Source organism: Barbus barbus (assembly GCF_936440315.1).
Source record: "Barbus barbus genome assembly, chromosome: 47".
NCBI classification, from domain to species: domain Eukaryota; kingdom Metazoa; phylum Chordata; class Actinopteri; order Cypriniformes; family Cyprinidae; genus Barbus; species Barbus barbus.
Window position 1 is genome coordinate 21,401,285 of NC_136725.1, and position 21,322 is coordinate 21,422,606.

The following is a 21,322-nucleotide window of genomic DNA, read 5'->3' on the forward strand; positions in this document are numbered from 1 at the left end:
TTACGGGCTTAAAAGTCTTAAATTAATAAAGTCTTGGCATTAAATGTCACATGCACTGCAAAAATCTTACACTAAATAATTTTACCGTAACAGTATTTTTGTCTTGTTTTTCAATTCTAATATCTGGACATTCTTAAATCAAGATATATTTACTTGAGGTAATTTGTTCAGATTTAAGAATCTAGACATTTGGACTGGAAAAAGAGAAAATACTGGTGAAGAACCTCTGTGCAGGTAGAGTCAAATATGTCCATGTTTTAGTGGTCAGGAGAAAAGCTATTCAAGCCTTGAGTTATTTTTTGAAAAATTAATTAAAAGTGGAGATTGTAATTTAAAAGTCTGAAGTGTTGCTAACGCAACTGGTGTGTTCCATATTGACATTGTATCTTCAATTAAATTTATCTTCAGAAAATCTGCAAAAACCATGCATATATGTAAAAAAACAGGTTATATTTTGAGAAATATTTATGTTATGTGTAATGTACACCTCATTTTTTTTTTTAAATAAAAAAAATTTTTTTAGTCTTATTTTTTTTGCACTTGCTGCTATAAACCGTATTTTTGTCCTGAGGTGTACTTCAGCTTTCTTACTCAAGAGGTCAGTAGAGAACTAATAATCAATCTCTTAGAAACCCATCATTAGAAACCTGCTGTATTTTCAGCACAAACCTTGTATGATGGCAATAGAAAATTAAAAAAGATTAAAACTTCCTCTTTCATTGTTCTTTTTATTATTATCTTTATAAACATTTTGCATATAAAAAAATAAGGTAATACTATACTCCAATCTTCATGCCAACAAAGCTTAACTGAACTGAAACAGACGTTTCAGAAGGTCATTGCAATGACATGTCCATCATTGTTCACTCGTGTGTGCACAATGGCATATGATCTCATATGAACCTGCAGCTTCAAACAGGTGAATATTAGTAGACGCATCTTTCAAGTCTCCTATAATAAACCTCAAACACTCTCATATCCTTCTGCGTATTCAGCAACAAAGAGACTTGCTGCCAAAGACATGGAAATGAAACCCTAATAGCTTATTTCTTCATGTTACGCACACATCCTTATGTAAATATGGCCTGAAATGCAGTCATCAGAAGCATAATGCCTGCTAAATCCACACGCTGCTAATTATGTCTAAGGAAAGATGCAATTGTACTCCAGCTACACATAAATCAAATGAAACCGGTAGTAATTATGCTCACAAATGAACATAATTATCCATGCAATTTCACAACAATATATTTCATCCTTCACAAGCCAGTCGCCTGACATAAACAAAACAGACGCATGCGGTGAATTCTCTATGTGATGTGTGTCAGAGTTGAAACAGACCTTGATCGCGCAGAAACATCCCAGCAGGCCTTGGGCTCCCCTGGTCTATTCCAGGTAATCAAATGCTGCCGGTACGCAGGTTTCCGCATTAATTACATCTCTTTAAGCGGCCTGTTCAAAGGCAGTGAATCATCCGCCGAGTTGAAGATAGAGTTTTTGAAGGTCACTTTCCTTTCTAGCTGGTGATCAATATCTGAAGCCTCTGGGCTCCATCCAGGTTCAGCTCAGCCGGAGACAAGAGAGAGATGCTGGAGTTTAAATATAGCAGAGCATGAGAATACAGTGCAGAAACAATTCCAACATTCGCTACAAAAAGTTGTTCCATATAGAACTCTAAAGTTCTGTGCAGTCAAAGGTCAAAAGGTCAAAGGGCTCCTTTAAATGCATTATGACATTTTATGGATTTCGTTTTGCTTTTAACAGTGAGTGAACACAGTATCATGAATGTTTTATTTAAAAGGTTCATCTAAATGGCTTATCACAGGTTGCAATTAAAATGAGCATTTCCATAAAACATCATGATATATAAAACATATTTTTCTATGGCACTTATTAGTGATACAAATCAGTGTTATTTTTGTATCAGCGAGATAATATCATAATGTTTATTACTATTTTGATTTAGTTTTTACTTTTGTTTCTGTAACTAAAAAGTGTAGTTTTATAATATTTTCTAAATTATAATATATTTCAGTTAAGTTTTTAATCATTAACTCAAACTAAAATTGAAATATTTTTTGTTCATTAAAATAATGCTGAAATCAAATGAATAGAATTAAATAAAAGATACAAATTATTTCAGCTAGTTGCCAAGGCAACACATCTATTTTGTATTCTATCTTCATCTAGTTTAATTTGAAGCACTAAACTGACTATCAATAAATAAATAAATCCTAGCTAGTATATTAAAAAACTAATAAAAATGACAAAAAGTAACTCAAATAAAAACAAAAACAAAGTATAAAAATAAAAAGCCTATTTAAAACATGAATAAAACTATAATAAATAATACTAAAAAATAAAAATACTAAAATAACACTAATGTGTAATACATTATGAAGTTATTTTTATTTAGTTAACTATAATAACCCTGATACAAACACATTAATATAGTATAATGCAATAGATAATAAATTCACAATATGAGAGCAAAAGTTAGACAGTGACCAAAATCACTGAATATAATTAATAAATGTAATTAAATACATTTAAATTTAACATTACAATTTATACAGTTTTTATATATGAATAAATGGTTTTAGGAGATTTTTTTTATCATAGAATCCAAATGAATCCCAGTAATATATATATATATATATATATTTTTTTTTTTTTTTCAATCCTGAAATTAACTCATCCTGAAATCACAAATGACTGGAAAAAAGATATTTGTGCATATTATCATCACAAACTGCTCCTGTCTCTGTGAACTCAGACTGAACTTATTGCGTGACCTGCACAACAACACTGTATGTATCATAGCATGTTCTGTAATAGTATCAGTGAGCGTATGGATCAATATTTGCACCAAACTGGAGTTTTGCCAGCCATTCATCACACTAAGTTCAATGATTCAGTCTGACAAACAAAAGCTCTTGTGTGCTGTACAACAATCAATGCTGTCTGCAGGCGAACCGAGCACTACATCACTATTAACAAATATTCATTTTCAGTCTACTTAACGAAGACGGCTGGCATTGTAACATTCAGGTGGACTGTAATTAAATGCTTCACATATACGAATTTATAATGGGAAAGCAGGCCCAGTTATGCAATGAGCTATTGTAGCGAGGATATTGTAGTGCAATTTCTCATTCAGCTAATTTACCATTACATTAGTGTTAATGAAAGAGATTCACCATTCGGACTCTCTGGATGAATGCATGGCTGTGTAAATGCATAACACACGTAAATTGGCATATTTCAGAAAATGATGTTATGCAAATACATAACAAAAATGAGGATAATAAAACTAGGTGGAACAGTCTTGAAGTGTGTGCTAAATTTGTACGCAAGTGAGATTTGAGAGCTGAAGAGGAGGGATAGTTTTCAGCAGGTTATTTATTATTAAGCACTAAGGCTACGTCCACACGAAGCCAGATTTCCGTAAACACGGAGTCGTAAATATCTGAGTCCACACGGAATCACTGAAACCGACTGAAAACGATGTGGTACACGTGCCAGACCAATATGTGGCGCTGTAATTCTGCCACAGAGATACACAAAAAACAGAGAAGAAGACTTGGACCATGTGCGTAAACCTTGAACGCTGAATACAAACTAACACACAAAGCAGAAGATTTTGCTTTAATAAAACTAATGAGCTCAGTAGGTTCTGCAGCACGAACACAGGCACGTAGTCTGACATTGTTGTTGTTGTTGTCGCTGTTATGTGAAGTAGCGGTGTCTGATTAGGGGCGAGACGTGGGCTGATGACGTCATCGTTTCAGAAAATATACGGATTCGCCGTCCACACGAAAACATGAAACCGGCGTTTTCAAATTTATCCACCCTGGGACACGGTTTCAAAAATTATCGCTTTCACTCTTCGAAAACGCCGGATTCGTGTGGACGAAACGCCTATACGGTAAAAAATGTATGCGTATACAGAGAAACGCGTCTTCGTGTGGACGGGGCCTTAGATGCACAATGCATTATCACAGCAAGTCTTCCAGGTCCTGAAGCAGCAAAACAGCCCCAGACCATCACACTACCACCACCATATTTTACTGTTGGTATGATGTTCTTTTTCTGAAATGCTGGGTTACTTTTACGCCAGATGTAATGGGACACACACCTTCCAAAAAGTTCAACTCTCGTCAGTCCACAGAGTATTTTCCCAAAAGTCTTGAGGATCATCAAGATGTTTTCTGGCAAAACTGAGATGAGCCTTTATGTTCATTTTGCTCAGCAGCGGTTTTCGTCTTGGAACTCTGCCATGCAGGCTATTTTTGCCCAGTCTCTTTCTTATGGTGGAGTCATGAACACTGACCTTAACTGAGGCAAGTGAGGCCTGCAGTTCTTTAGATGTTGTTGTGGGGTCTTTTGTGACCTCTTGGACGAGTCGTTGCTGCGCTCTTGGGGTAATTTTGGTCGGCTGGCCACTCCTGGGAAGGTTCACCACTGTTCCATGTTTTCTCCATTTGTGAATAATGGCTCTCACTGTGGTTCGCTGGAGTCCCAAAGCTTTAGAAATGGCTTTATAACCTTTTCCAGACTGATAGATCTCAATTACTTTCTTTCTCATTTGTTCCTGAATTTCTTTGGATCTCAACATGATGTGTAGCTTTTGAGGATCTTTTGGTCTACTTCACTTTGTCAGGCAGGTCCTATTTTAGTGATTTCTTGATTGCGAACAGGTGTGGCAGTAATCAGGCCTGGGTGTGGCTAGAGAAACTGAACTCAGGTGTGATAAACCACAGTTACGTTTTAACGGGGGGGTTGTGGGGGCACATACAGGGTGTGTATGTGACACATCATTGGCTTGGGCTACACATACAATCAGTCTCATCATTGTAAACCAGCATGTAACCACGCATTGGGCTGATAACTACATCCAACACACAAGGATTCGTTCATGTTCTTTTTTTTGGAGTAACAAGCCAATGCGTATAGAATTACAACAATTCTGCCAAGATGAGTGGGCCAAAATTCCTCCACAGCGCTGTAACAGACTCATTACAAGTTATCGCAAACGCTAGATTGCAGTTGTTGCTGCTAAGGGTGGCCCAACCAGTTATTAGGTTTAGGGGGCAAGCACTTTTTCACACAGGGCCATGTGGGTTTGGACTGCATGTTGTGTTTACTTGTGTTATCTTTGATTAATATTTAAATTTGTTTGATGATCTGAAACATTAAAGTGTGACAAACATGCAAAAAAAATAAAAAAATCAGGAAGGGGGCCAACACTTTTTCACACCACTGTACATAGCTACTACAATGTACTATAATATAATATATTATATACTATAATTTTGTTGTTGTTTAGGTTAGCAATAACACATTTATCGCCGTCATTAATAATAACAAACAAACAAACGGTTAGTATTTATTTTTACCTGACACGCCTTTTTAACTAGCCAAACAGAAGTGCAAAAATAATAACTGTTTTCAAACAGGATCTGGAACATTTCTCACGTTACATACATAATTGTCCCGCCCCAAATTCAAGCCATTTATTGAGCAATTTTTCTAGGCGTGGCTTAGTCATTCCACTAACCAAAATGTCCTTGAAAGTGCATTGAATAGTTTGCTCCCTTCCCCAAACGCTCATTAAAACAAGTGAACACGGACACTGAGAAAGTTTTGGGTGTGTTGAAAATCTGTCACAGGGCATCTCGGACCATCGACTGTGTACGTTCATGTGTATGCCTTGAATTTGCTTTTTTAATACATTGCATGGGTGATTTTCTGTAATGTAACGTTAGGCCTAATCTGCATTGTTGCTAATTCTGCTGACAAGGTTTTGTAAGTTTTTTAAGTTAATTTGTGATTTTTGCCATTGTCTTGTTGTCAGATAATGAGTTGTTGTTGTTGTTGTTTTTGTATAGAACACTTGACATTGGAACACTAGAAAAAAATGCCATTTCCCCCTAGCAAATATAAAAAATACAATGTTATAATCAAATATTGTTCTTTTTTGCGGCAGCCAATTTGGTCCAGAATTAAAAAAAAAAAAAATCCTTATTTGTTGAGTTTGGCACTGTACTTTCACAGCTGGAAGTGAGGTCATCATGGTCCCGAAGTTTAGTAGATCAAGACTAGGGAACTAGGGAATGGAATGAGACCCAGCAGCTGTTTTAGGATGCTGTTTGCACCTTTCAGAGGAAATTAACCAACAATGGTTTAGTTGACTCAGCGTACTAATAACTGGTTTAATTACTTGACCATGAATCAATGCATGTCAAATCATTTCATGACGTCTGTAATTCAGGGTGGAAAATTCAGGTTTTGATGTAAGAAACCTTGACTAACACTATAAAGTGGCCTTATTTAAAGCTACGAAATGATTAATATGACCTTTTTCATGATATTCTTGGTGACTTTGGCACATCTTATGTGTGGACAGCGGCCATGATCATTGAGGTTGTTTGGGTGGGATGCAGGAAATAGTTTTTTGATCACGTTATCCATTCAAAACAAACCTGACCTGCCATACTGTAGCAGATAGACTCTTGAATGCATGGCCAGCGCATCATACTCTTAAGAGAAGCCATTAAGGTCAAGGCCATAGAAACAATATTCAAATTAGTACTTAATACGTAACTGATTCCTAAACTTTTACATTGCTTTTACACGATAGATTCCCCCCCCCCAATTTTTTTTTTTTTTTTTTTGTATGAAACAATAATTGCTTTTAACATGATACTGTACTTGCATATCTTTAAGCCATTTGGCTCAGAGAAAACAGATCTCTGCCCATAAATTACAGAGCTATTATATTGAAGTTTTCTGAAGAGTTAGAGGGGAAATAACTGTCGATGGTACACGGCACATATCGCATTTTCTCACGCCTTTCCCAACCCTTTGTGAGCTACAGACACGTAAAAACAACACCCACTGGCGCTCAAAGCACGTCACTGTTTTCTTTGGGATAAGCAGAAACGCGTCAGCACAAGTTCACGTCGACTCTCATAGATTTTTTTCTTTCCCTGACGAGCTGTTTTTAATCCATTTCCTTGTTGCAAACAGTCACATCGTCTTTGCTCGTTTCATGAGATGCATGGGTTACAGTAGCTCATCCCTTGGGATGCTCAAAAGCAATAGCACAGAGGTTTTTTTTGCAAAAAATAACTTCATTCCTTGCAGCTTTTGCACTCTGTACAACTGTAATGCTCACACCAGCTGGGTTGCTTAAACACTGACATGCAGCCTGTTTTGCATTGTGGTTTGCATTGATCACAATCGTAGCATGCTGAATATTTAAACAAGGATCAGTTCCTTTACTGCATCCCTTTGTTTGTTTGCAAGAACCTTATTTGGCCAGATTATACACTCGAGTACCACAATTCCTTTGAGCTAAGACAAGACGCTGATATCGGCTGACAGGCCACACTCATGTTGTTACTAAATTAGGCCGATCTTCATCAATATAATGGGTTTTGTGACAAGGCAAATTGCGTATCACAATGTTGTTTTTTGCTGTTAGTGGCCCCATTACATGTGATTCAATGGAAATGAGCGAACGCAGTGAGGTGTGAAACACACAAAATATTACATTTGGCCAATTTCGGGAATCTAGAAAACAGCCGCCATCGTGGACGCCGTTCTTTGTTGTTTGTCTTTCCTTTATGACTCCAGGGTACTGCTTAAAGGTCACTTGCAAATGAGTGTTTGCTGTCACTGTTACATGCCACTGAGAATTGAGATGAAAATGAATTCAAATCGAGGTAGCAAACAGGATGTAGAATTGTATTTTGAATTTGACAACATGGAATGGAATTCATCAAAATACTTCTGTTAGTGTAGTTTTTAATAATGCGTTTCATTTTTCCTTATAAATTACTCATACATATGGACAGTTTCTAGAACAATTATAAAGTCAGCATTAAATAAATTCTGTCCCTATTTTCTAATAGGGACAGTCGTCTAATGGGGGGAAGTCGTGGCCTAATGGTTAGAGAGTCGGACTCGTAATCGAAAGGTTGCGAGTTCGAGCCCCCGGCCGGCAGGAATTGTAGGTGGGGGGAGGGAATGTCCAGCGCTCTCTCCACCCTCAATACCACGACTGAGGTGCCCTTGAGCAAGGCACCGAACCCCCAATTGCTCCCCAGGCGCTGCAGCATGGCTGCCCACTGCTCCGGGTGTGTGTTCACAGTGTGTGTGTGTGTGTGTGTGTGTGTGTGTGTGTGCATTTGTTCACTACTCACTGCTGTGTGTGTGCACTTGGATGGGTTAAACGCAGAGCACCAATTTCGAGTATGGGCTTTTAACTGACTTTTTTTAAATGCATGTTGTTAATCTTATTGCCAATAATTTATCTATGTTTCTTTTATTTTTACTTTTTTTAATGACTTCATAATTTTAATCAAAATATCATGACTCGATTTTCCTTTTATTGAACTTTTCTCCGGTGAAATATGCAGGATCATCATGACTTTAATAATCATCAGTTTTTTAAATTTTGCATTTTATGAACTTTCATGGTGGAAGAGTAATTTCCCAGAATGTGCTGCATATAATCAGCATTTTAAAAATAGTTTTTATATGATATATTTATATATGTCAATTTTGCATTTTTTTTATTTTATATGATATTTGTTATATTGTTAATGTGTTCAAGTATTCTGTAAACAAAACAATTGAAAAATATTTTTTGATAAGTAAATAGGCTAAATAAACTAATGTGTAATAAGCTATTTTTTTTATTATTGCAATTTAGTACATTTGTGTGATTTCAATTCAAATTCAAGTTCAACTGCATGTGGTGTTGTCCAGTTCAATTTAAATTCACACACATGAATTGAATTAGAGTGATCAACTCTGGCGATCATTAACCATCTGAAGTGATTTGTGAAGTGGTTGATTGAAAAGTTTCTGTAAGCCAGGTTAATACCCTATCGTTTCATAAGCATTGGGTTGTCCGTTTTTTTTCTGTTCATCTAGTCCTTGTATCTGATGAAATTCCTTGTTCTTTCAGAAGAGTCAGTCAGGTAGCCACTGAACACAGACATCAGCGTAAGTTTTATTGACAGCTCTGTTGAACTCTGCCCCTAGTCTTCAAGAATTTCCTAACTTTGAATGAGGAAGTGGCCATTCAAACTACACTGGCCACAAAAACTAGCCTCAGTCTTCCCAAGCTCAATAATATCGTCAAACCGATTTCCTGACCGCTTCGGCCAAACTTTTTCTGACTCCTGCATCCTCATTGACGAGGCATGTGATCCAAAGTGTTGCAGGCCGGTTAAACCCCAGAGAGGTGTGGTGCTGCTTGCGTTTGCGCAAACAATAGAATGAATGAGCGCTGTGTGGAATTAGAGCACATTGTCAACGGTTTAGTAGGTTGTTCAGTGTTTTCCTGAGCTGAGCTGCACACGCAGCCTCGTCTTCCCCTCCAGCGAGTTGGAGCCAGATCTGCTGGTTTGGAAGGGGGTGGTGGGTGGAGTAGAGGGGGGTGTGTATGTGACACACCATTGGCTTGGGCTGCACATACAATCAGTCTCATCATTGTAAACCAGCATGTAACCACGCATTGGGCTGATAACTACATCCAACACACAAGGATTCGTTCATGTTCTTTTTCTTGGAGTAACAAGTCAATGCGTGTAGATGTCCAGCAGTCTTTTGTAGACGAGTGTTTCTTCTAGTTCGTTGGGCATTGGTGAAGGCACACAGGTGAGTTTCTTCACAGTCTTTATTTCGTCTCGGGCATGCTGACATTTGAATCTCTTCTATCAGGCAAGTTGAGACGGTCGCTGTTGAAGGATCTTGTTTCCTTGTTGTGGTAGCGATTGAAGTTGCAGTGTTGGCTTGGTGTCTTGAAACATAACATCAGCTAAAAAGTGATGGACTTGTACATCATTTAAAGAGGCCTTAGCTTATAATGATGTTGTCCTCTAAGGTTCCTTAGGTTTGGCAAATTACACTTTGCTTTTTAGGTCTTTTGGGGTCTTGAGTTAAAACACTCAAAAAAATATATATATATATTTTTTTTAATTGGCATGTATGGTTTCATGAAGAACCTTTAATATCCATGCATCCAAGGGTTCTTTGTAGTGGAAGAAGGTTCTTTAGAGTATTAAAATGTTCTACACACTAATAAACAATGCATTTTTTAAGATCTTTTTGCTGCAATGTTCTTTGGGGAGCCCAAAATAGTTCTTCTATGGCATCGCTGCAAAAACCTCCTTTTGGAAACTTTAGTTTTAAGAGTGTGTATATATATATATATATATTGTATTTTTTTGGAGATTAAGAAGGGTTCTTAAAACCTGAGCCTTTGTTTTCTTCATGTTAGAAGATTCTGCAATGGATGTGAGTTCTGCTGGAAGAACCTTTTTTTTCCCCGCTGTATTGGGGTCTTGAGTTGGTTCTTTGGTGATGAAGAAGCACTTTGATACATCATTACAGGTTCTTCAGATGTCAGGATTGTAGGTACAGAAAACACACTAGAACACTGGTTTTCTCAAGTAAAACCTGACCCTTTATTTTACACTTTTTGGTAATCTGCATATTTGCCTTCATGGCATCTTCTCCGCATAATAGTTTAATCTAAATTAATCGTTTATAATGCTGTTACTCACATAGAGTGTCACATTGAAGTATGTCACCTGATAGTCTCACATAGCCAGACCTTCAGACTGACGGCTAAAGGTCTGGAATCCATGGCAGCTTTCATTGGCCAAGGCCTGCCCATGAGGCCATTTGACTGACATGTCAAACAACCAATCGCAGTTTGTTTCGTTTAGTGTCACGTTTCGGTGGCATGGAAATGTAGCCACAATAACAGACCAATGTGTATGCTTTGAACTTGAAATATTTCACATACTTTTGAAAATCCAGCATTTAGTAGATCCTGATAAGCGTTCGTTGTCACAGTTGTAAACACAATGGCTTTCTTTTTTCGTGAGGGGATTTAGCGTCACGGCATCTTTGTTTCCAGGTGGAACGTTAAAGAACGCAATACACACGTCTCCCGGAAATCCTGTGTAATTCAATCAATCCGATGATGACTTCGAAACTCCTGAAGTGTTTCCACTTTTGTGTGCCATATGCATCAAACGTTCAGCCAGCGGTCCGTGGGCATGACGTCTGAGGCTGAGACTAGTCACCTGAAGACTTGATATGAAGATATCTGTGTACAAACATACACATTATACACATTATTTTGAACATTGTTCATAATTCACCTTGTAAAACGTATTTGTAAGATGGACTCTTTCTTTAAAATAAACGCCAATTTGTCTGATATATTATCTAATGCAACAACATACATTCATGTTTAAGTGTCATATATGTATCCAAATTTGCAAGTTCAAGTGCAAAACAATAGTTTCATGTCTTCACTTAGGAATTTTAGAAGTTTTGTATTAAGGAAGTCTCTTATTTCTTATTCAAATAACTCACAGTGAGTTGTGAGTTGGTGACATTAGCATTTAGATGTATTTTGTTTTTACAGAAAAAAATAATTTTATTTAATTTCATTGAATTTTCTAAGGCAGTTAATGAATGGAAGAAACCCATAACCTTAAAGTGGAAGTGAAGCAGTCAGTCAAGTTTACATTCAGTAGATTGATTTCCACTTTAATTAAAAATATAACAAACAAGATTAATGTAACCTTTTTAAAGAAAAAAGGACGTTTTGTTATAGCTTTTGGAGCAAGGGTGCCGCCATCTTGCAGTACCATCACATGTGACATCACAGGGTTCGCTCCGTTGGCCAGGAAAGTAAAATAACCCCATTCCTGGAGGCCTTCCAACACAGCACATTTTGCATATTTCGGCAAAAAAAAAGAAAAAAAATCTGTTTGTCTGAATTTTGCAGCATAGGTTTGTTTGGAAAGTTGTTACAGGTTATCTCATTCCCTGATCTTTTAGATCAGCATGAAAATTGCGAAATTACAACAATTAGTCTTTGAATAAAACTAGAGCAATTACAGCATTCTGAGCAGTTATCCACCTTGTGTCATGCTTCCTGTGTATGTGACGTAAATATATAATACCTTCTTGAAATACCTGTTTGATCCATTGCAAGAGTGATTTTTCTTCTTCTTCAGACCTGCACAATGACGTCTCCAAAAACCTTTCATTATGATCTTTTTGCATGCATCTTGCACCCATTGTACCGTGTCCCTGGAAATTTTGACAGAAATCTTTCTTGTTTTAGATTATTTAATGTACATAAACTTGGATTAAATGTGATTTAGTATAATAAAAGGAAGTTATTTAGAAATTACAAAACTGCTGTCATCAACTTTAGACTGAGGATATCATTATGCTCATGCGTAGATTCATGCTTTTTGGTTTCATAATTGTTGAGTGTTGGACAAGAAAGTGACATTTAACGCCAGTAAAGAAGGGTCCCTGTGGACTGTTAACCCAGAGCAGTGATTCACACACTCTGCTGCGTTGCTTGTAAAAGGCGTTGGCTTCGCTTTAACGTTCTTGTGTAACCGAGAATGCATGAAATGCATGAATTACCCTGCAGTTTGAGAGTATTGCTTACAAAACACACTTAGCTGTTACACAAAAGTACAGCGATGACGATTGTTTATTGGCTGCAGGCAAATGGAATGTTTTGTATATAATGATAACTACTACACTGCATGTAGCATCTGCAAGTGGCCTAATTACAGTACATGCACATGCATGTCATACATGTAAACAAGTCGCTCGCAGATAAATGTCCCAGACGCTTCATGTGTTGTCAGGAGTAATTATCAGTGTTCTCTTCAAATGTCTTGAGGCGTTAGTGTCTGTGATTCCACGTTGCTTATTCTGTGTCTGGTTGCAGCCGGCGTGTTTCAAACACAAAACCTGATGTGTTGATTACAATCCAGAGAAGATCGCTCGACAAAGCTATCATTACCCGGTGCCATCTGCAAGAGGGTGTTGCATTTTTGAGCTGCACGGAATGGAAAAGCCTGCATCAGTTTTTCCAGCATTTGTTTCTTCAAAATAAAGCATCAGGTTTTGACAGTCAAGCTCCATTGAGGAATTCTGGGTTGTTTCCTGGAGGCAGAATAAGCGTAGTCCATAAGACATCTGTTGGAGGAATCGTGGGATTGTGAGGTCAAATGTCTGATTGGAGGAAAGATCAGAGCTTTGTCTCGTTTGTCTCTGATCGGTTTCTAAGGCCAAGTTTATCGGGCTTTGAAGCACATCACAGAACAGCGATCTGTCTTTGTGCAGAAAAAGTCTTTTTGGAGGTTTGCCGGCTGCTGTTTTCAAACTCTTTTTTTTTTTTTAGATTTACCCATCATCCATCAGGAACTACAAAGATTGTTCGTCTGGCCATTTAATGATTTGCAACCTCAATTAATCTTTTATATCGAGACATTCTAGCAGTTATATTCATTTGGAAAGTCTGTATGGTCTGTGAATGTCACAAAATAAAGTGCGAGACAAACGCTGCGTTCCAAACTTTTACAAAATTGTACCTATGTAACTATAAACACTTCAAACAGTCATTTGTCATTGTGGCCTTGTTAGAATAATGTCCAATTATCATATTGAAAATAATCATTTTATTGTGCAATTTTTTACAAATTATTTATATATGCTTTGATGTTTAGGCATCAGATCAATATTATTTATTGGCAGTCAGTCATACTGCTGACTTTTTATATTATCAGTAGTGCTTTTTAAAATAGACTTTTTATTTAATTTTTATTTTATGAATGCTGATCAATCAACCCCACATACCTCTATGGCTTAATGTTAAATACAAATAAAATATATAATTATTATATTTCAAATATTTATTATTCTAAATGTTTAAAATCTTAAATTTTTTGCTGTATTTGTAAAATATATATTTTCCATTAAATTATTATCAAATAAAGTTCACTAGCATGTATCATTTGTTTATTTCGATGGTTCATTCATTGTAGGCCTGATTTACGTATATATGTATATATATTTTTTTTTTATAAATATTTTTTTTTTTTGTAATTAGATGGCACCGCAGATGGCAGCTATTGTGCATTTCTCTTCAGTGTTTGTACTGTTTTTGTTTGTTTTTCCTCAAATACTCAAATACGATCAGTTTTACCAGGGATGACCTGCTGAACATTCGTCAGAACACACCACAAAATCTTTTACCGGATTTTGACTATTCGGACGTTTTGCTGGACATTGTAGTTGGCGGAGCCGTAGCTCTGGTCAAACGCTTCAGGAGGACGCACAGTGAAGCTTCGTCAGTGCAGATTTCGAATGCCCTTGCCTAGCATCCATCTGGCGAATCTCTGCTCTCTACCCAACAAAACGGACAAACTCCTTCTGCTCTCCCTGACAAACAAGGATTTTTCTAACTCTGCTGCTCTGTGTTTCACGGAAACCTGGCTAAATGGCAACATACCGGACAGTGTACTACATCTGCCTAATTTCCAGCTGATCAGAGCAGATCGCAACGTGGAATCAACGGGGAAATCGTGTGGTGGCGGGACATGCTTTTACATCAGTGAGAGGTGGTGTACAGATGTAACTGTGTTAAAGAAGATGTGCTGTTCAGATCTAGAAACACTCTTCATTAACTGCAAGCCATTCTACTCGCCGCGGGAGTTCTGCTCGTTCATTCTCGTGAGTGTCTACATTCCACCGCAAGCGCACATGAGCACAGCTTTACAAAAACTCGCGGATCTGATCACAGAGAGTGAGCAACAACACCCGGACTCTGTTTTAATCATTCTCGGGGACTTTAATAAAGCAAATCTCTCCCGCGAACTGCCAAAATACAGACAGCACATCACATATCTGACCAGAGACAGTAATATACTGGATCACTGTTACACAACAATAAAGGACGCATATCACTCTGTCCCATGAGCAGCTTTAGGACTCTCTGATCACTGTTTGGTTGATCTTATTCCGACCTACAGGCAGAAACTTAAATCTGCAAAACCTGTATTAAGAACTGTTAAAAGATGGACTAATGAAACAGAGCGGGATTTACAAGCCTGTTTCTCTCTCACTGATTGGACTGTTTTTGAAAATGCTGCCAACGATCTGGATGAGCTCACCGAGACTGTAACATCTTATATCAGTTTCTGTGAGGATATGTGCATTCCTACCAGGACTCATCTATTCTACAACAATGACAAACCATGGTTCACTGCCAAACTCAGACAGCTCCGTCAGGCCAAAGAAGATGCTTACAGAAAGGGAGATAAAGTCTTGTACAAACAGGCCAAATACACACTGGAAAAGGAGATCAGAGTGGCAAAGAGGAATTATTCTGACAAGCTAAGGAACAAATTCTCTTCCAGTGATCCTGCTTCAGTGTGGAAAGGTATAAAAGATATCACTAGTTACAAGACACCATCCCTGGACATCTGCACATCTAAAGACCCCTCTGTCAAGCTCCTGAAGTTTGCAGACAACACCACACTGATCGGCCTCATTCAGGACGGTGACGAGTCTGCTTACAGACGGGAGGTTAAAGAGCTAGCTGTCTGGTGCAGTCTTAACAACCTGGAGCTGATCACGCTCAAAACTGTGGAGATGATCGTGGACTTCAGGAGAAACCCCCCTGCTCTCCCCCCACGCACCATCATGAACAGCACTGTGGCTGCAGTGGAGTCATTCAGATTCCTGGGCACCACCATCTCTCAGGACCTAAAGTGGGACAATCACATTGAGTCTATTGTGAAAAAGGCCCAACAGAGGCTGTACTTCCTTCACCAGCTGAGGAAGTTCAACCTGCCACAGGAGCTGCTGAAACAGTTCTACTCTGCCATCATTGAATCCGCCCTCTGCACCTCAATAACTGTCTGGTTCAGCTCAGCTACCAAATCTGACCTCAGAAGACTACGGAGGGTAGTCCGGACTGCTGAGCGAATCATTGGTACAACCCTCCCCACTCTCCAAGAACTGTACTCATCCAGAGTGAGCAAAAGGGTCTACTCCCTCTTTGAACTGTTACGTCTGGTTGACGCTACAGAGCTCTGAGCACCAGAACGACCAGACACAGGAACAGTTTCTTTCCTCAGGCAATCCATCTCATGAACACTTGACAATAAAACGCGGAACACACAACTCTATTATTTATTCACCGCACATGCTTACTTTTTTATTGATCTAATTTTTTCATTTCAAATTTGCACATATCAGACCTGTACACACATAATTGTCTATATTATATATTGTGTTTTTGCTGTTTTGTACATTGCCTATTTGGATATTTGTATATTATTCTTTTATTATCTGTGTCCTGTCCTGTTGCTGTCTCTCTATTGCACTGTGGAGCTTCTGTCACTAAAACAAATTCCTCGTATGTGTAAACATACTTGGCAAATAAAGCTCATTCTGATTCTGTTTCTGATTAGTCTTACTTACAAAATGTAGATTGATATCTAATATCCCCCAAATTTTCCATATTGGTGCATCCCTAGATCAAATTATAAATGAAGAAGGAATTTGCGGTTAATATCACTTCCAGTTTATTCATCTTTCTGGAAATGGAAGGTCAAATGAAGTGCATAGGATACAGTATACATACACAGTTTTATCTGGTCATATAGTACATTTTGAAGTACATTATGCAAAACATAAGCAGTAGGCCTATAGCAAAATGCCATTCTGAACCCAATTTTACAATGTCTTCACGGAAAAAACACTTTATTCTGCCTGTATTTTGAGGCATAATTCTTCACATACTGTGATTAGTGTAGACTTGAGCTCAGGAGCTGTTGATAGTTGCAGTGTGACCTGGAGTAACTTTCACCTTTCCCAGCTGTTCGAGGCAAAAACCCCATTAAACTAACAGTGTCAAAGTGGGCTTGATTAGGTGTGATTGTACGTGAAACGGTGGAGGCGGTTTGGCACGTAGACACTGATTAAATGAATGATTTTGCATTTTTAAACCAAACTTTTTTCAAAACTGACAGGTTTTAGAACTTTTGAAGGCTTATTTTGCTCTGAGGGTGCACCCTGCCGAGAGAAACCATTGAATCTGAAACTCAAAGCAAACGCAGGCGTCTAAATGAGTGCCGAGGTGATGGACGTTATGTCACCTGAAGTGACGCACGTACCGCTGCAGAAAAGGTTTTTGTGCGATTTGTGAGTGAATAGGGAATGGAGAGCCTCATTATATAATAACGCCAGGCAAACAGGTTTGAAATGAATTCAAGATTCCTCCCCTGATTAGTCGAGTGTTTGGAAAATAAGCTACTGTCTGTGTTTAGTAGCTTCCCAAAGGAAAGAAAAATCGTTTTAATACCTCAACAAGCAATGAGATTAAAAGGACTCCTTCACCCAAAAAAATGACAATTTTGTCATCATTTACTCACCCTCATGCTGTTCCAGTATGACTTTCTTTCGTCTCTGGAACATAAAAGAAGTCTTTAGAAGATTGTCTGAGCTGTCAAACACCAAAAAGTACAAAATGCACCTCAGAAATGTGGCACATATGACTCATGGACGTCATAGAGGCTTTAAAAGACATGACGCGAGTAAAATGGTGGCAAGTTTTTAATTTTGGACAAACTGTTTGCATGGACAGTCTCCTTCTCAGAAGAGTTCACCCAAAAAGGAAAGGTTTTTATTTTACTTTTCTACTCGAGGAAAAAATTCACCTACATTTCGGATGGCACAAGGATGAATAAATTAACAGCATTTTATTTTTTTATTTTTGGGTGAACTATTCCTTTAATTTCTCAAACTGCTCAGATTTGCCAAGAAACCAAGGTTTGCAAAAAGAGTCAGAGATCTCAATATAAACGCAACAATTTCTCATCTAATTCCTCCAAGAGCAAATGATCTGAGCTGCTTTTATAGCTCTAAACTCATACCGAATGTTAACTTTGGCCCATTTGCTTCAAATGTACTTTTTCCCTAAGGAAAAAAATTTAGGAGAAACATCCAAGACAAAGTCCATACTTCAACTAAGTATGAGAACTCCCATTAAAACTAATGAACTGCGAAATAGAAATAACATTTTCCACTGGGTTATTTAAAAGAACTCAAATCAAGCTAAAACTGTCGTCTTTTTCTCCAAGACTTGAGTGATTGACTGTGATGGCATTTCGACAGCTCTTGATTCTGAAAGTTGCTCGGTGCTGGCAGACTGATGCTGATTTGTATTGAGACGGCGTGCGATGAGCATCGTCTATTTCAATCAGCTCCCAGATCAGGCAGACACCAGCTATTGAGCGTGATTTCACGGGGCACACATTTTTCCATGAGATCATTCTATATATTGGGATGAAACTGTGCTGCTGGCGGCAGCTTGATGACACGATCCAATCCGACTTCTTATGAATCAATATCAATGATTAAATTCCCAATGAGATGGAACTGATTTTGAGGACTGACTGAGAAGCAGCACATTCGAGAGCCATGGGTCCGTAGAGTACTAAAATCCATTGATGGCAACATCAAAATGAGGATTTTCTTATTAGACGTGAGCATTTGGCAATAACTGAGCTCCCAGGGTGTTTACGATCTTCTTGAATTTTAATATAGTTAATTATTACTCGTAACAGTAGCTTAGTAATGATTGCAGAGGATGGAACTGCTCTCTGCTTGCTTATTTTCTGATAATGCTGGAAACTGGTTGCAAATGATTACGATGATCTGCCCAAGCCATCATTTATTGTTTTTAATCTTACTTCGACTATTTATGTCATCATTACACATGTCGAATTGGCCTCTCTCCAGTCATAAATCTGTAATGGCGCTGAAACATGACTCACTATGCTTAATTAACTAGCTTGAGGCCTGGAAATCAGCTGAGAACTGATCTCTAGAAGCTCAGCAGCGACACCTATTGGAGTCAACTGACCCTGATGTGAGAAGTCATTAAATGGACTCGGTACTGGTTATGAAATCACTGTAGACTATCCTTGCATCCCAATGTGCATACTATTCCACCCTATCTGCCCTAAATAGTATTGCAAATTACTAATATCACATAGAATTTAGGATGGATAGTATGCACATTGGGACGCAGACTTAGTCTTTTATTTGGGAATAACACCCATAAAATGTCCTCATTACCTGCAACATATTTCTGAAATGAGTTTCTTAAGACATCTGTTGTGTAGCAAATCAGAAAATGTGACCAATCATTCCTCTTTGCCTGTCAATCAATTTGTGCACTTGGTGATATTGGGTTGGCTGACGTGTTTTTGAATTTTGGATTTTGGAACGAGGGTGTTTGGTCTAGTTTAGTAAAAGTAAAGTATGTTTACAGAAAACAAGATACAAAAAATATACACATTTGAATCTTTTATTTTACCCCTATATGGTACATATAAGTAGCCTTTTGTACCTTTCAAAAAGGTAAAAATCAAAAGTTCAAAAAAGGCGTGGACACATCCCATAAACCCGAAGACTCAGGTGCTGCACAAAAATAAGGTAGATCCAAACAAAACAAACAAAATGTCTACACACTGATATGTGTGACTGCTCCAAAGAAATTTGATTGATTCAAGTCCAATGTTTTGACCATCAGGTCTTCGTCAGGCACCTGAATCAATAAAATTTTGAGATGATAAGAAAATACTCTTTTTTACTTCAAAATTTCATGTTAATTTCAAAGTTACTTGCCATTTCTTAGTTTATTAGCAATTTCTGAGTGATTTTTCAGTGTATAGTATTTCAAAGTAAAGCAATAACAGTAACACTGAAATCACTGAATGTCCCGAATCCCTAAAATGATAAATGTTTAGCATTTAAAGTACAATTGTTTATTAATTCATGACTAAGTTAAGTCAAGTTAATCTATCTTGACATGAAGCGTCTCTTCACAAATAAGTGACATTAGTTGTGTGGCCAATTGCTTTGAAAAGGCGGTCACTAGCTTTTTTTAATGTGTAGGAATTTTATTTTATTGACATGACATGTGGCCATACTCAGAATTTGTGCTCTGCATTTAACCTATCCAAAGTGCACACACACACCGTGAACACACACACGGAGCAGTGGGCAGCCATTTATGCTGCGGCGCCCGGGGAGCAGTTGGGGGTTCGGTGCCTTGCTCAAGGGCACCTCAGTCGTGGTATTGAGGGTGGAGAGAGCTCTGGACATTCACTCCCCCCACCTACAATCCCTGCCGGCCCGAGACTCGAACCCTCAACCTTTGGGTTACAAATCCGACTCTCTAACCATTAGGCCACGACTGCCCCTATTTTACTGGCTTGTTGGCTCAGTGAGATAAACAATTTTGTTTTTTTTTATAAGTGTCTGATCTGCGAAATGCGCACTTTGCACTGCAAGGTCTAAATAAAATTGTAAGACTTTTTCCCTTGGAAAGAGTGCAAGCATTCAGTTTCACAGTATATTATTTCCCAAAAATAACATTTTGGTAATAAAGTACAATTACTTTACATTCTCGATTCGACTTCTTGGCTTGAGCTGTTGTTGAATCTTGCTTAAAATAATAAATATTCTACATTAGATAATATGTAATATCAAATAAAATTGATTTGATGTTCCTAATCCCACCTCGATCTGTTGCAGTGTCTCCCAGATGTATATACTTATGAAACAGTGTTCTCCAGTAAGCTTTCTCTGTTGCTCTATATGATGAGGTTATTCCCTCAGCAACCCAGGTCATTTTAAATACTGATTGGACCAGGTTGTATTTCAAACCCCAACTTAGTTGTCTGGAAATTGTTTCATTTTTAATATTACAGTTGAGAGATTGTGAATCAAAATAACAAACCTGAAATGACGTAGTATTGTATGTTGTTTCTCCATGCATCATAATATTGGTTTTGTTACAGTAGGTTCATAGTAGTGTCAGACAGCTCACAAATGTACCGCCTACAGTCCGTTCACTGACTGTCTGACTGCACACATAAACTGGGAAGCACTTGCAAACATGCCAGTTTCCAATCAAATTGCATTAATTGTTATGCAGCTTCCTGCTGTCTGAGTGCACAGGTCTTGATCAGTCTGCATGGCAACAAAGTTAAAGTGTGCTAAAGTTACCGGACTTTTGAGGAAGAACTAATCACTGGATTTACCAAAGTTTGCCAGGTTAGTGCCATCACATCTTTGGTTTGAGGCATTAGGAGCAAATAAACTAGATGGGCAGAACTGTGAAATAGCCTGGGAAATAATCCATATTTAGGTAGCTGATGCATAACATTCGTCAACAAGAGGGTTTTAGGTTAGAAGGGACAGTGCATGTTTTAAGTGCTGTGACTTGTCACTGTTTCTTTCATCCGTTTTGTCACTATAGTTTATTTTAGTACATTTATTTTTAGAAGTACAAATATTCCATGTCATCCCTTAGTACTCATTAATGATGTTTGCAGAGACAGAAATTCTGATTTGAAGTCTACAAACAGTGCTGTCAATTGCCTTCTTTCCATGC

At 37.9% G+C, this 21,322-nt stretch overlaps 1 protein-coding gene across 2 annotated transcripts in view; it reads left to right on the forward strand.

Moving 5' to 3' along the window:
* Positions 1-9,497: 9,497 nt before the first annotated feature.
* Positions 9,498-21,322, forward strand: part of LOC306865971 (3',5'-cyclic-AMP phosphodiesterase 4D-like) — a 220,973-nt gene continuing 209,148 nt past the window's right edge. For both annotated transcript variants that reach the window (XM_079410861.1, XM_079410860.1), the window contains exon 1: positions 9,498-9,675. The gene's annotated coding sequence lies outside the window, so the exon portion shown is untranslated. The remainder of the gene's footprint in view (positions 9,676-21,322) is intronic.